This window comes from Maniola jurtina, chromosome 11 (assembly GCF_905333055.1).
Source record: "Maniola jurtina chromosome 11, ilManJurt1.1, whole genome shotgun sequence".
Lineage (NCBI taxonomy): Eukaryota > Metazoa > Arthropoda > Insecta > Lepidoptera > Nymphalidae > Maniola > Maniola jurtina.
In genome coordinates this window covers 7,858,964-7,871,112 of record NC_060039.1, presented here as the reverse complement: position 1 = coordinate 7,871,112, position 12,149 = coordinate 7,858,964, and the positions used below count along the sequence as shown (strand labels likewise).

The 12,149-nt window shown below is 39.5% G+C and overlaps 1 pseudogene; it reads left to right on the top strand.

Annotated features, from left to right (window-relative positions):
• The window catches only part of LOC123869336, a 70,543-nt pseudogene that overhangs the window by 28,418 nt on the left and 29,976 nt on the right, over window positions 1–12,149 (top strand).

The following is a 12,149-nucleotide window of genomic DNA, read 5'->3' as shown; positions in this document are numbered from 1 at the left end:
CTCGTAAATCCGCCTTCTCCCAACATGCGCAGAGCCGATGGGCCGCGTGCCTCCCAAGTTCCCTAGCGCGCAGACCACGAGCGGTTTCCAGTTTAAAGAATTCGCCAGCCTCGCTGTGTTATGCCCCGCTCAGGCCTCTCCAGCACCCGCGTACCGGTAAGATAATACTTGAAATTAAAGCAATTTTGCGTCATTTCTCAGAGCCGATAGGGCGAGTGCCTCCTAAGTTTTCTTCGACTCAAGTGGGCGCGATGTACGTAGCGATAAAGGATTTAACGTTCACATTGCAATGTCCATACATTTCTTTAAAAAATTGTAGAACCGGTTGGCCGTGTACCTCCGAAGTTTGCTACAATACTAACTGGCACAATGTTTGAGGTCAGGAAAAATTATTCTTACGCATTGCAGTGTCCTGCACAAGCGTTCCCGACTCCACTTTTCAGGTAAATGTCTCATGTACTCAACTGTCCTTACTTTCTTTAGAACCCGTTGGACGTGTACCGCCTAAGTTTGCCTCTGTCGTTATGGGTACGATGATTGGAGTGAGGAAGAATTATTCTTTTGCATTGCAATGTCCTGCCCAAGCGTTTCCAGTCCCAATTTTCAGGTATTTATAGTCAATTTCCAGCCGTTGTTTTCAGTTAATGATTATTTATTTGCTTCAGAGCCAATGGGAAAAGTCTCTCCAAAATTTCCGAGTTTAGAAAAAAGTCGCCTCTTTGATTTTGATACTGACCAAAATATAGCACTTTTATGTCCCGCTCAAGCATACCCCACCCCAATGTTTAGGTAAGACTTATTAAATAGGTTTTATTTGAAAATTCCACATTGATAAAATTAAGAAAAAAAATAAGGCGTCTATTTCTTTTTATTTTCGTAACAGAACCAATGGGTAAAGTATCTCCGAAATTTCCATCTACGGAAACAGGGCGCAGTTTTACGTTTTCTTCGAATACCTGTGTGACTCTACTTTGCCCGGCACAGGCTTTCCCAACACCATTATTCAGGTATATTATTTATAAGCTTGACATGTTATGTTCTTAGAACCGGTTGGCCGCGTCTCACCTAAATTTCCATCGATGGATAGCTCCAGAAGTTTTAGCACGACGCTTAACACGAGTCTAACGATACTATGCCCTGCCCAAGCGTTCCCAGTCCCATTATTCAGGTAATGTCTATGCGGAATAAAGTATTCCTAAAGTTTATTTTACTTTATTCATAGAACCTGTGGGTCGTGTTTCGCCTAAATTTACAACTACTGATAAAAGTCGAGCCTTCGATGCAAAGGAATCCAATAACGTTACAATGTTGTGTCCCGCACAAGCTTTTCCCGCCCCAGCTTTCAGGTATTTGTTAAATGCTCACTGTAGTTATTAGAGTATTTTTCTCTAGAGCCAATGGGCAGCGCGGCTCCTAAATTGGCATGGAAAATGATCGATATAACTGAAGCTTGGATCAATCATACTTGCACTCTGCTTTGCATAGCACAGGCCTTCCCAGTCCCAATATTCAGGTAAAAGTATTTTAAATACTTGGTTCCAATTATTTTAATAGATGCCCATGTTTGTTTAGAGCCCGTAGGAAGAGTTCCTCCGAAGTTTCCTACTCTGGATAGCGTTAGAGGTTTCAGTGCAATTGTTAACGCAAGTGTGACATTGTTGTGTCCCGCTCAAGCGTTCCCAGTGCCCTGGTCCAGGTAAAAATATTAAAGAAGTTATTAATATTTTCTTTTAGAGCCAATTAATAGTGCCCCACCGAAAGTTCCAACTAAAATGATCGAATTCATGGAATTTGCTATGAACTCCAGCATTACGTTACTATGTCTGGCTCAAGCGTACCCTGTCCCCGTATTTCGGTGAGTCTAAAAAATCAAAATATAATATTCAAATATTCATTTGTAACTCCTCCATTCTCTTCTCGTATTGTACGCGCAAGCTCGCAAGCAACAATAGTGGTATTATTTTTTTAGAACCAATTGGCTCGAAAAGTCCGTCATTTGCAAGTGGTTCAAAACTACAATGGTTTGAAATATCTGCTTTGCAAGATTTTGCACTTACGTGTGCTGCACAAGGGTTCCCTGTTCCTGTTTTTAGGTGAGAATTAATTGTACCTACATACATTTTCAGAACCAATTGTCTCCAAACCACCAACTCTGTCAACTGATGATAAATTTGCATGGTTTGTCAATAGACCCGTAGAACATAATTTAGCGCTAATTTGTCGGGCACAGGGATACCCTATCCCCGTATACAGGTACATCACTTTCTCCCTATTATCGTAACTTTACATTTATAATTTTAGAACCGATCGGAACAAAATCTCCCACTTTTTCAACTGATGATAAGCTATCTTGGTATGTAAGGACTCTTGGTCAAAACGTAAATATTCTATGTCCGGCTCAAGGCTTTCCAGTGCCAGTTTTCAGGTGACTATTAATTAAAATATTTATTCTTAATTATAGAACCTGTTGGCTCTAAATCCCCTACATTCTCTAACGATGTTCAATTTTCTGGAATCACCCGCAAAACTGGGCAAGATTTCGCGCTCTTATGCCAAGCCCAAGCTTTTCCTGTCCCAATATTCAGGTAAGATAATAATTTAATCTTAGTCATATTAAAGTATTATTATCCATCCTATTTACTCCCAGAACCTATTGGATCGAAGGCGCCGTCTTTTTCTCTGGAATATAAAAGTACAACACTTACTAAAATAGCTTCTCAAGAACTTGTACTCTTGTGTCAGGCGCAAGCGCATCCTCCTCCTGTATTCAAGTGAGTGGATTGTAAATTGTATTAATTTTAAATACAAATGCAGGGTCTATCTTCTTTTGCGTTGACGATAATTTTACCAATAATAATAGTCCTTTGGTTTAGTTTTAGCGTTTTGGATTCAAGGATACCCTATCCCATTTTTTAATGGGCGATTATTGACTTATATGATTTTATTTACAATTTTAGAGCCCATTGGAACTAAATCACCCACATTTTCAACTGATAATAAACTTTCTTGGTATGTAAGAACGGTCGGTCAGAGTCTAAATATTTTGTGTCCTGCTCAAGGATTTCCGGCGCCAATTTTCAGGTGATTAAATATACTAAATTAACTTACTTTTATTGTAGAACCTGTTGGCTCTAAATCGCCTGCATTTAATAGTGACGTCCAATTGTCCGCAATTACTCGTAAAACAGCCCAAGATTTCACACTTTTATGCCAAGCCCAAGCATTTCCTATCCCAGTATTCAGGTAAGAGAATATCTAATAAATTAGCAAATTCTTATCCCTCAAATTCAAAACAGAACCTATCGGGTCAAAGGCGCCATCTTTTTCAATGGAATATAAAATCACTGGTCTCACGAAATTAGCTGGGCAAGCGATAGTATTACTATGTCAGGCTCAAGCACACCCTTCTCCAGTATTCAAGTGAGTGCCTCTATCTTTTTTAACTTACATCACTAAATTTTTCATTCAGAGCCAGTATCTGCCCGAGCTCCCACTTTCCCTACTTCTGCATCATCTTACAATTATGATATCGCGGCTGGCGCAGGGGGCTCTGTGCTTTGCCAAGCTCAAGGGTACCCTCAACCGGTATTCAGGTGGGTTGTTATTAGATATTTACACTAACTGTACACTTTTAGAACCAATTGGCGCAAAAGCTCCCTCATTTTCTACTGATTCCAAAGGCAGTATATTTATTCGAGAAACAGGGTACAGTTTTGCGCTACTGTGTCAAGCGCAAGCCTCACCAACACCTATCTATAGGTAAGTTCATAAAATGATTCCTATATTCCTTTGACAGAGCCCGTTGGTTCAAAACCACCGACCTTCCCCAATGATTTAACTTCATCAGCGGTGACCAGACACATGAATCAAAGCTTTTCAATGGCATGCCAGGCTCAAGCTTTCCCTGTACCAATTTTCAGGCAAGTGCTACATTAATATAATCATATTTCAATGAACTCACAAAAAAATCGGAAAAATGATGATCATGGAAGTAATTTACTCTTACTTAATAATTATCGCAAGAAGATTGATGGGTCTTTTGTCTTCCGATCAATAATTTTGTATTCATCTGAAGCTGTGCTGATGTAGAAACTTCAGCATTTTTCTTAATAACAAAATTGCATTTGTTTCCTACAGAGCCCGTTGGATCAAAGGCTCCTTCTTTTTCATCAGAATCTGCTCTTTCGTCTATAAAGAGGCATGAAAATCAAAGTTTCGCACTTCTTTGTCAAGCCCAGGCTTTTCCTGTACCAATTTTCAGGCAAGTTTCCCGTATTACTTATTGTTCGGTCTTTTTAATATTTAAAAATAAAATAATTATAGAGCCCGTTGGTGCTAAGTCCCCAACGTTTTCGTCTGAATCCATGGGGAGTATATTCAGAAAACGTATTGGACAAGGTTTCGCCCTTCTCTGTCAAGCCCAAAGCTTTCCTGCTCCAGTTTTCAGGCAAGTTATCTTCTCCTCTATCTATATACCTCGTTAAAGCTAATTATTCTTTTTAAAATGCAGAACCAGTTGGATTCAAAGCACCCACCTTCTCAACGGATGCTCGTAGTAGTACTTTCGTAAGAACGGTCAACCAAAGTTTTGCGTTGTTATGTCAAGCTCAGTCATTTCCTGTTCCCATATTCAGGCAAGTTTTATATCTATAGTAATAGTTCTCCGTAGTTTTATTGATTTTACTATCAACTGAAATATTGTGTCTTCAGAACCTATTGCTAGCGCTGCTCCTAGTATAACCTCAACTCAAAAAGCTGCAGTTCATTTCTCTCAAAATACTTCTTTGGCAATTTTGTGTCCTGCGCAAGGATATCCTGTACCAGTAACAAGGTGCGTTATCAAAATATCTTCCATATTGCAGAGCCTACGAATAAAATTGCGCCTCGAAGCGACAAAAGCCGCAAATTCGAGGGTGGTGAAATATTCTTAGTTTCTCTATTGAATTCCGTGTATCTAACGTGCGAAGTCGCCGGATACCCGCCTCCAATTTTCAGGTAAGTCTATAGTTTTGCTAGTTAATCATAACTCGGCAGTGTAAGTGAAACGCGTGGCACTTTACATTCGCATTTGTTTCAAATGCTCAACTAAACAAGCCCCTGTCATTATTGCAGAACCAACAAATAAAATCGCACCTAGAAAAAATTCCGCTATACATTTCGAGGGTTGGGAAGTGTTCTTCGTACCTCAAAACGATGTAGCATTTTTGACATGCCAAGTGGCCGCTTTCCCAGTTCCGGTGTTTAGGTGAGTCGTAGGTGCTCTTTGTCACGGTCGGTCTCTATTGCAGAGCCGACGGGTAGGACGGGGCCGAAAGTGACCGGCGACGGGCTCAACCGGCACGTGGGGCGGGGCCGGCACAGCCTCGCCCTGCTGTGCGAGGTGCAAGCGTTCCCCGCGCCGCTGACGAGGTACTCCGGCCGGCCGACGGCATCTCACGCATTCATCTTCACGTAGCCATCACCCCATCCCAGTGTATTGACGTGCGTTGTTATTGCAGTCTGTTGCGGCGGGCGCCTGCCCCCGCGAGACGTGAAGGCGTGAAGTACCGCGGCCGGCCGCGCGCCTTTTCGATCCACAGCCAAAGTAACGATTGAGCGGCGTAGACACTTCCTGGTAAGTGACAGGGTGTTCTTGCTTTCATTCAGACGCTTTAATCTTTACTTTGTGCTTCATGCGATCCGTAGCTGTGCCATTTGTTCGATTGCTCATTGTTTGGGGCGATATTTTCGTCACTCATTTTGGTTCATATGGTAGCTTTTCGTACGGCTAGCTTCGTTTCGTATTCTAATCAAAATTCGGATTACCTTTTTGTTTCTCATATTCGAGGCTTTGATAATTTACGTCTTCCTCAAAATTTCGAGTCCTTCTTTGGAAAATTGGCAGTACTATTCGAGTTATTACGACCTAACAGCTTTCATGCTTCATGTGATCGAAAATTTTTAAACCATTCAAAAGTAGCAATTTTACTACCTACATATCTTTGATCCCTTAATTTTTAAATTGTTTTAAAGATTTTTTAATAAGTAGTTTACGTGTTTAAATATTATCAGTATCACACATCTAAATAATCAATTGATCTTGGTTCACTTAGAGTTTTTTTATTCTCACGATACAAACTGAAATTTTATCTCTAGGATTTGGTCGCGTAACACTAAACTTGTTCTCTATTGTTACAGATGGTACAAATTCATCGATGGCACAGCAAGAAAACAGCCAGTAGCGCTCAATGACAGAGTTAAACAAGTTTCGGGAACACTTATCATTAAAGAGGCTAAAGTGGAAGACTCTGGGAAATATCTATGTGTTGTCAACAACTCCGTTGGTGGTAAATTCTTTTCATATTTAAATAAGATTCGAGATGAGTGATATTAGAAAAACGTCGATGTTGATATCAAGTAACAAAATACAAACTATCATATTATCTCTTCAGGTGAGTCCGTTGAAACCGTGCTAACCGTAACAGCTCCTTTAAAAGCCGCAGTAGAACCGGCAACGCAAACCGTTGACTTTGGACGCCCGGCCGTGTTCACTTGCAGATATGAAGGAAACCCTGTAAAAACTATCACTTGGCTCAAAGACGCAAAGGACATGAACCATCATGACCCAATTTTAAGGTAAAAACGGGTATATTCGACCAATCTATTATTTAAGCAATTTTTATAAAACCCAACACCTTTGCTAATGAAAATTAAGAAACCGATAATTTGGAACAAATAATTTGATAATTGGATCCTTTTTAAAGATTCTTTGATGTAGGTAATGTATGGAAAAACTTTTGTATCATTTTACAATTAATATGTCAATTCAACAAATGATATAACCTACTACCTGATACACTGAAATGGAGTGATGGACAAATTCAATACTCTGGAAGAGGTGGCACACTATAGAAAATAACAATTATTTTTAGTGCTGATTCGAAGTCCCCATCGAGCGTACTGGATATTAAAATTGACACTTTATATAAATGATCTTCGTGTTGACACTATTGTGACAGATGTCTCGTCACTAACATTTAGTTCCGAGTACGCTCACATGACACTCACTACTGCTATCAGCGCCAAAATGGCGAAAGTCGAGTTGCTTCTGAATTCAATTCAGCAATTGTAGGTTCAGCGTACTTGTATTATTGTCATGTCAGTCACCTGCTCATGCATGCAAACTAAAATCATGATGTAAACACTATTGACAGGATCGAATCCGTGAAGAAAGAAGACAAGGGAATGTACCAATGCTTCATTAGGAATGACCAAGAAAGTGCAGGTGCAAGCGCGGAACTTAAACTTGGAGGACGATGTATGTAACCTCTATTTTCCCACTAGAACTATCTAGTAGAATATCTTTTTAACTTTGTTGATGTTCAAATTATATTTAAAATGATGGCATGACACATTTTTACTGCTTTAGTTTTACAAGTGAAAATCCTGTGTCCACGCTGAATTTGTGTTTGAAATCAGCTGAACTTATAATGTTTATGGAGTTTAGGATCACTCCAGTTGGCTGCTTATAAAAACAAGATGCTACTTTTTGGTGTAAATTTTAATGAGTAGAGTTAAAAAAATCACTGTAAAAATTTCAGTCGAACCGCCACAGATCCGTCACAGTTTCGGCGAACAAACACTCCGATCAGGTCCCTCCCTACGACTCAAATGCGTCGCGTCCGGCAACCCCACTCCCGACATCGCGTGGCAACTCGACGGCGAAAAGCTCAACAGCGGCGAGCGTCTGCAAATCGGACAGTTCGTGACCGCCGATGGCAACGTGGAATCTCATCTGAACATCTCATCCGTACATCCCAATGACGGAGGCCTATACTCTTGCATCGCATCCAGCAAGGTAGTTATATTATTGAATGCGTTATTTTGATTCTGAAGAAGAAGAAGAAGTGTTAATTGAGATTCATGTCAAATTTTTGCAGCGTCAAGTTTGCCGAGGGTAAAGCATTATTTTAAAGGTATTTTATTTATTCATAGATTTATAGACTAGCACTTGACTGCAATCAGACTTACTAGCAAGTGCTGATGCAGCCTAAGATGGAGCATTGCATCTAGATTCTAGAAGTCCAGAGTCGGCTAGAACATACACAACAACAAGCAGAGGGGAGGAGAACTGTGAGAGTGAGAAAATAAACAGTGCCACCTAGGCTAGAGCAATACACCGTGACTAGCAGAAGCGAAGGGAACTTCATTGTTCCCTCCACCGAGGAAAAAACTATTCTTTCACTCTCATGTATGTGTGTGTGAGAGAATAGTTCTTTTCTCGGTGATGATGACGATTTTTCCCATTTACACCCAGGAATTTAAGCGCGCTGGAGTGTTTGAAAGAAAGCTTCGCTTCAAAAATTTTTTTGCAATTTTAAGGTCGGCAGCGCATCTCACGCAGCCCGAGTGAACGTGTACGGCATGCCCTACGTGCGCACCATGAAGAAGCGGCCCGTGGTCGCGGGCGACACGCTCATCGCGCACTGCCCCGTCGCCGGCTACCCCATCGACTCCATCGTCTGGGAGAGAGATGGCCGGTAATCAACACAATATTTATTATAAGTTACACTTATGAAATGCTGGCACATTACGATTGGCCTTCGTCCTCAAGGATGCCCAGAGCGCTTAGGTCAAAGCCAAAACTACGCCTTCCGCAAAACTCGTTAGGTGTTATCTAAAATCTGTATGTAAGTCACTGAAAAAGGATGTTGTTTGTCAAAAATTGTCTGGTATTTTTAGGGTTCCGAAACAAAAAGCCCTTAAACTTAGTTTCGTCCAATCCATCGGGTTTTTTATGAGAACGCATGTTTATTTAAGGAACAGTATTGGAAGGATGAAAGATATAAAATTCAATGAGTTTTACCACTTAACTTTTTATAGGCAATCGACTATTACTACTTGCTGATGCCTGCGGCTTCGTCCGCGTGGATTTAGTTTTCTAAAAATTCTGTGGGAACTCTTTGATCTTTAGAGACAAAAGTAGCCTGTATGCCCTTCCCTGAGATGGTGGATGGAGATACAAAGACAGCTTATCTTTGTACCAAACGCCTACAACGATTAAACAGATTTGCCGTGAAGAGTTTGCCTCTTTCGTATTGATGATATAAGTATGGATTATCTTTCCTCACACAAAAATTGTTTCACATTCCAGCGTTCTACCAATCAATCGCAAGCAAAAAGTATTCCCCAACGGCACCCTCGTCATCGAAAATGTTGAGCGAATGAGCGACCAAGCGACTTACACCTGCGTGGCCAAGAATTCTCAAGGATACAGCGCTCGAGGAACTCTCGAATTGCAAGTGATGGGTAAGTTACTTAAACTTACCAAACGACGCTAAGAGGAACGAATTTTTAATGAACACTTAATCTCGCCAATTCGCTCTTTTTAGCAGAATTAGTATAATAACAAGGGCAAGAATACTATGTCGCAGAAATATCTTGGATTCTATCGACTGAATGAAACAATATAAATCGGATATCATAAGGCTAAGATTTAAGATTCAACTTCACACGTGAAATAAGTTTATTATCGAGATTTGTCGAATGAATACCTAAAATTTAGTATAATTATTCCATGTTATGTTATAAACCAAATTGACACCGAGATTCCGTGTTATCGAATCCTGCATAGCATATTTCTTGCCCGTTAGTATCGTTAGGTTAATTTATTGAGTGAGTATTGGAATTATACGATATTTGGTTATAGGTCATACAAGCGGTTCGGGCAGTTACTACGCATTTAAATAAATGCAATTTGATTTCTTTTTTATTGCTTTTTTTAGGGTTCCGTAGTAAAACAAGGAATCTTTAAAGTTTCGTCTACTGCGCCTGTTTGTCTGTCTGCCCGTTCGTCTAGTCATTTTATTAAGAAACTATTGAAGCTCTAAAGTTGAAAGTCTACATAGACGAATATGTATTTAAATTAAAAAAAAAAAATTCAAGATACCTTCTGAACATGAAAACCAACTTTATAATGAAAGGATAATATAAGACCACGTAGCATGGAATTGCAAACAAAATTATAACACGATTATCGTGAGACAAATCACTAGCAAGGTATAGTCGACTAAGATAATTTACAGTTGGTTAGGTGTAAGCTTGGAACAACAGTATAGTGAAAGAAAAATTCACAATACAATGTTTTTGCCTGGCATGACTTCGAAACCCTTATTTTTTTGTTACCCTTGTTTTTACTTTTTGATCATCATCTCTGACTAGGATTGTATTTATAAGATCCAAAACTCCTCAATAAATTAATGGTTATGTATTTTAAAATTGTTGTAAATGCAACCTTGGAATTCGTTTATATTTCTCATAGAATACGTGATGATTCCCGTAACTTTATTCGTGTGGCTTTAAGTTTTTTTAAAATCCTGTGGGAACTGATTTTCAGCGGTAAAAAGTAACCTGTGTCTGTCTCCAGGATGCATGCTATCTCAGTACGTATATTTCGTCAAAATCGGATAAGCGGATGGGTCATGAAAAGACAGATACTCATTCGCATTTAATAGTATGGATAGACTGGGTGTTTACAGATATACACAACAGTAATAATGTGATGTAGTATGCGTACCTAGAGGTTGCATTTATGCCAATAATAATGTTATTTATAAGTGAAAAAGTTCTTCACTTGTTGCTCCAAAATGTTCAGGTATGACTTGTTAACTTGACAGAATACAATAAAAATCCATTACTTAAAATAAACGAAGCAAGTACCTAATCGAATTTTTTGCTAATTCTAAGTTCTGGAGTAACAAGTGACTGAGTTGTTTTGTAATTCTTTCGTTGTAAAGAAAAACATTGAATAATTTCCAATATTTGAATACTCAGTGAACATTTTCAAAAGTTATGTCACAAAGTTTTAAAACACATAAAAATTATACAAAAGTCACTTTTATTGCTATGTTTGTGTGACATGACATAATAATATAATAAATACTGTGTGAATTAATATTTTTTATTTCAGACAAACTTTTCACTATTTTAGGATAGGGAGGATTGTTATTTATAATTTAAAATGTCAATGATTTATGCCCGCCAAAGCTACATCGTTTGCCACACGTGCTCCTATAATGCTAATATGTTAGGTTTTGTACAGTTCCTCCACAAATATTGCCATTTGAGTTTGGGGATGAGCCTGCAAATGCTGGAGATATGGCGTCGATATCTTGTGCCGTAAGCAAAGGCGATGTGCCCCTGAACATTTCTTGGATATTTAACGGACAGATTCTATCGAGGAATAACGACTTAGGAGTCGTCCTGACGAATATTAATAGGAAGACTTCTATTCTTAACATTGATTCCGTAAATGGAGTACACAGGGGCACTTACTATTGTGTGGCTACGAACCCGGCTGGCTCCGCCAATCACAGCGCTGTACTCGAAGTTAACGGTAGTTCATCCAAAAAGTTCCGCTTATTTTCTTTTATTTACTTAACAGTTGTATTTCCCAACTACCTATAAACCTAATAGTTAAATAGTTTATTGCTTTTATTAGTCCCGCCACAAATTACTCCATTTGAGTTCGGTGAAGAGATTCTCAATGAAGGCGAAACGGCGTCAGTATCTTGTGTTATGAACAAGGGCGACCTGCCAGTCGCTTTCAAGTGGCTTTTCAATGGAGAAGAGATCAAGCCGCGCAATAATCTCGGCATTGTGCTTACTACAATAAGCAAGAAAACCTCTATTCTAAATATTGAGGCAGTGAATTCCGTTCATCGAGGCTCTTACACTTGTGAGATAAGAAATCAAGCCGGCCAAACCAATCACACCACCCTTCTCAGTGTTAATGGTTCGCTATTTAATTACAATTGTTTCATTTGTTTTAACGCTTTTCTATTACTGCAGTACCTCCCCAAATATTACCCTTCGAGTTTGGCGATGAGCCCGCGAACGCTGGTGATACGGCATCCGTGCAATGCGTTATGAACAAGGGTGATCTTCCCGCTAACTTCTCGTGGAGCTTAAACGGAAGAAAAATTTCGCCAACCAACACTATGGGAATCGTAATAGGCAGCATGAGCCGGAAAATGTCAATCCTAAACATAGACTCTGTAAACGGAACGCACCGAGGAATATACGTTTGTCACGTAGAGAATTTAGCTGGACGCGTAAATCACAGTTCAGCGCTGGAAGTTAACGGTCCTCTTTACAATATTTTAATAGTT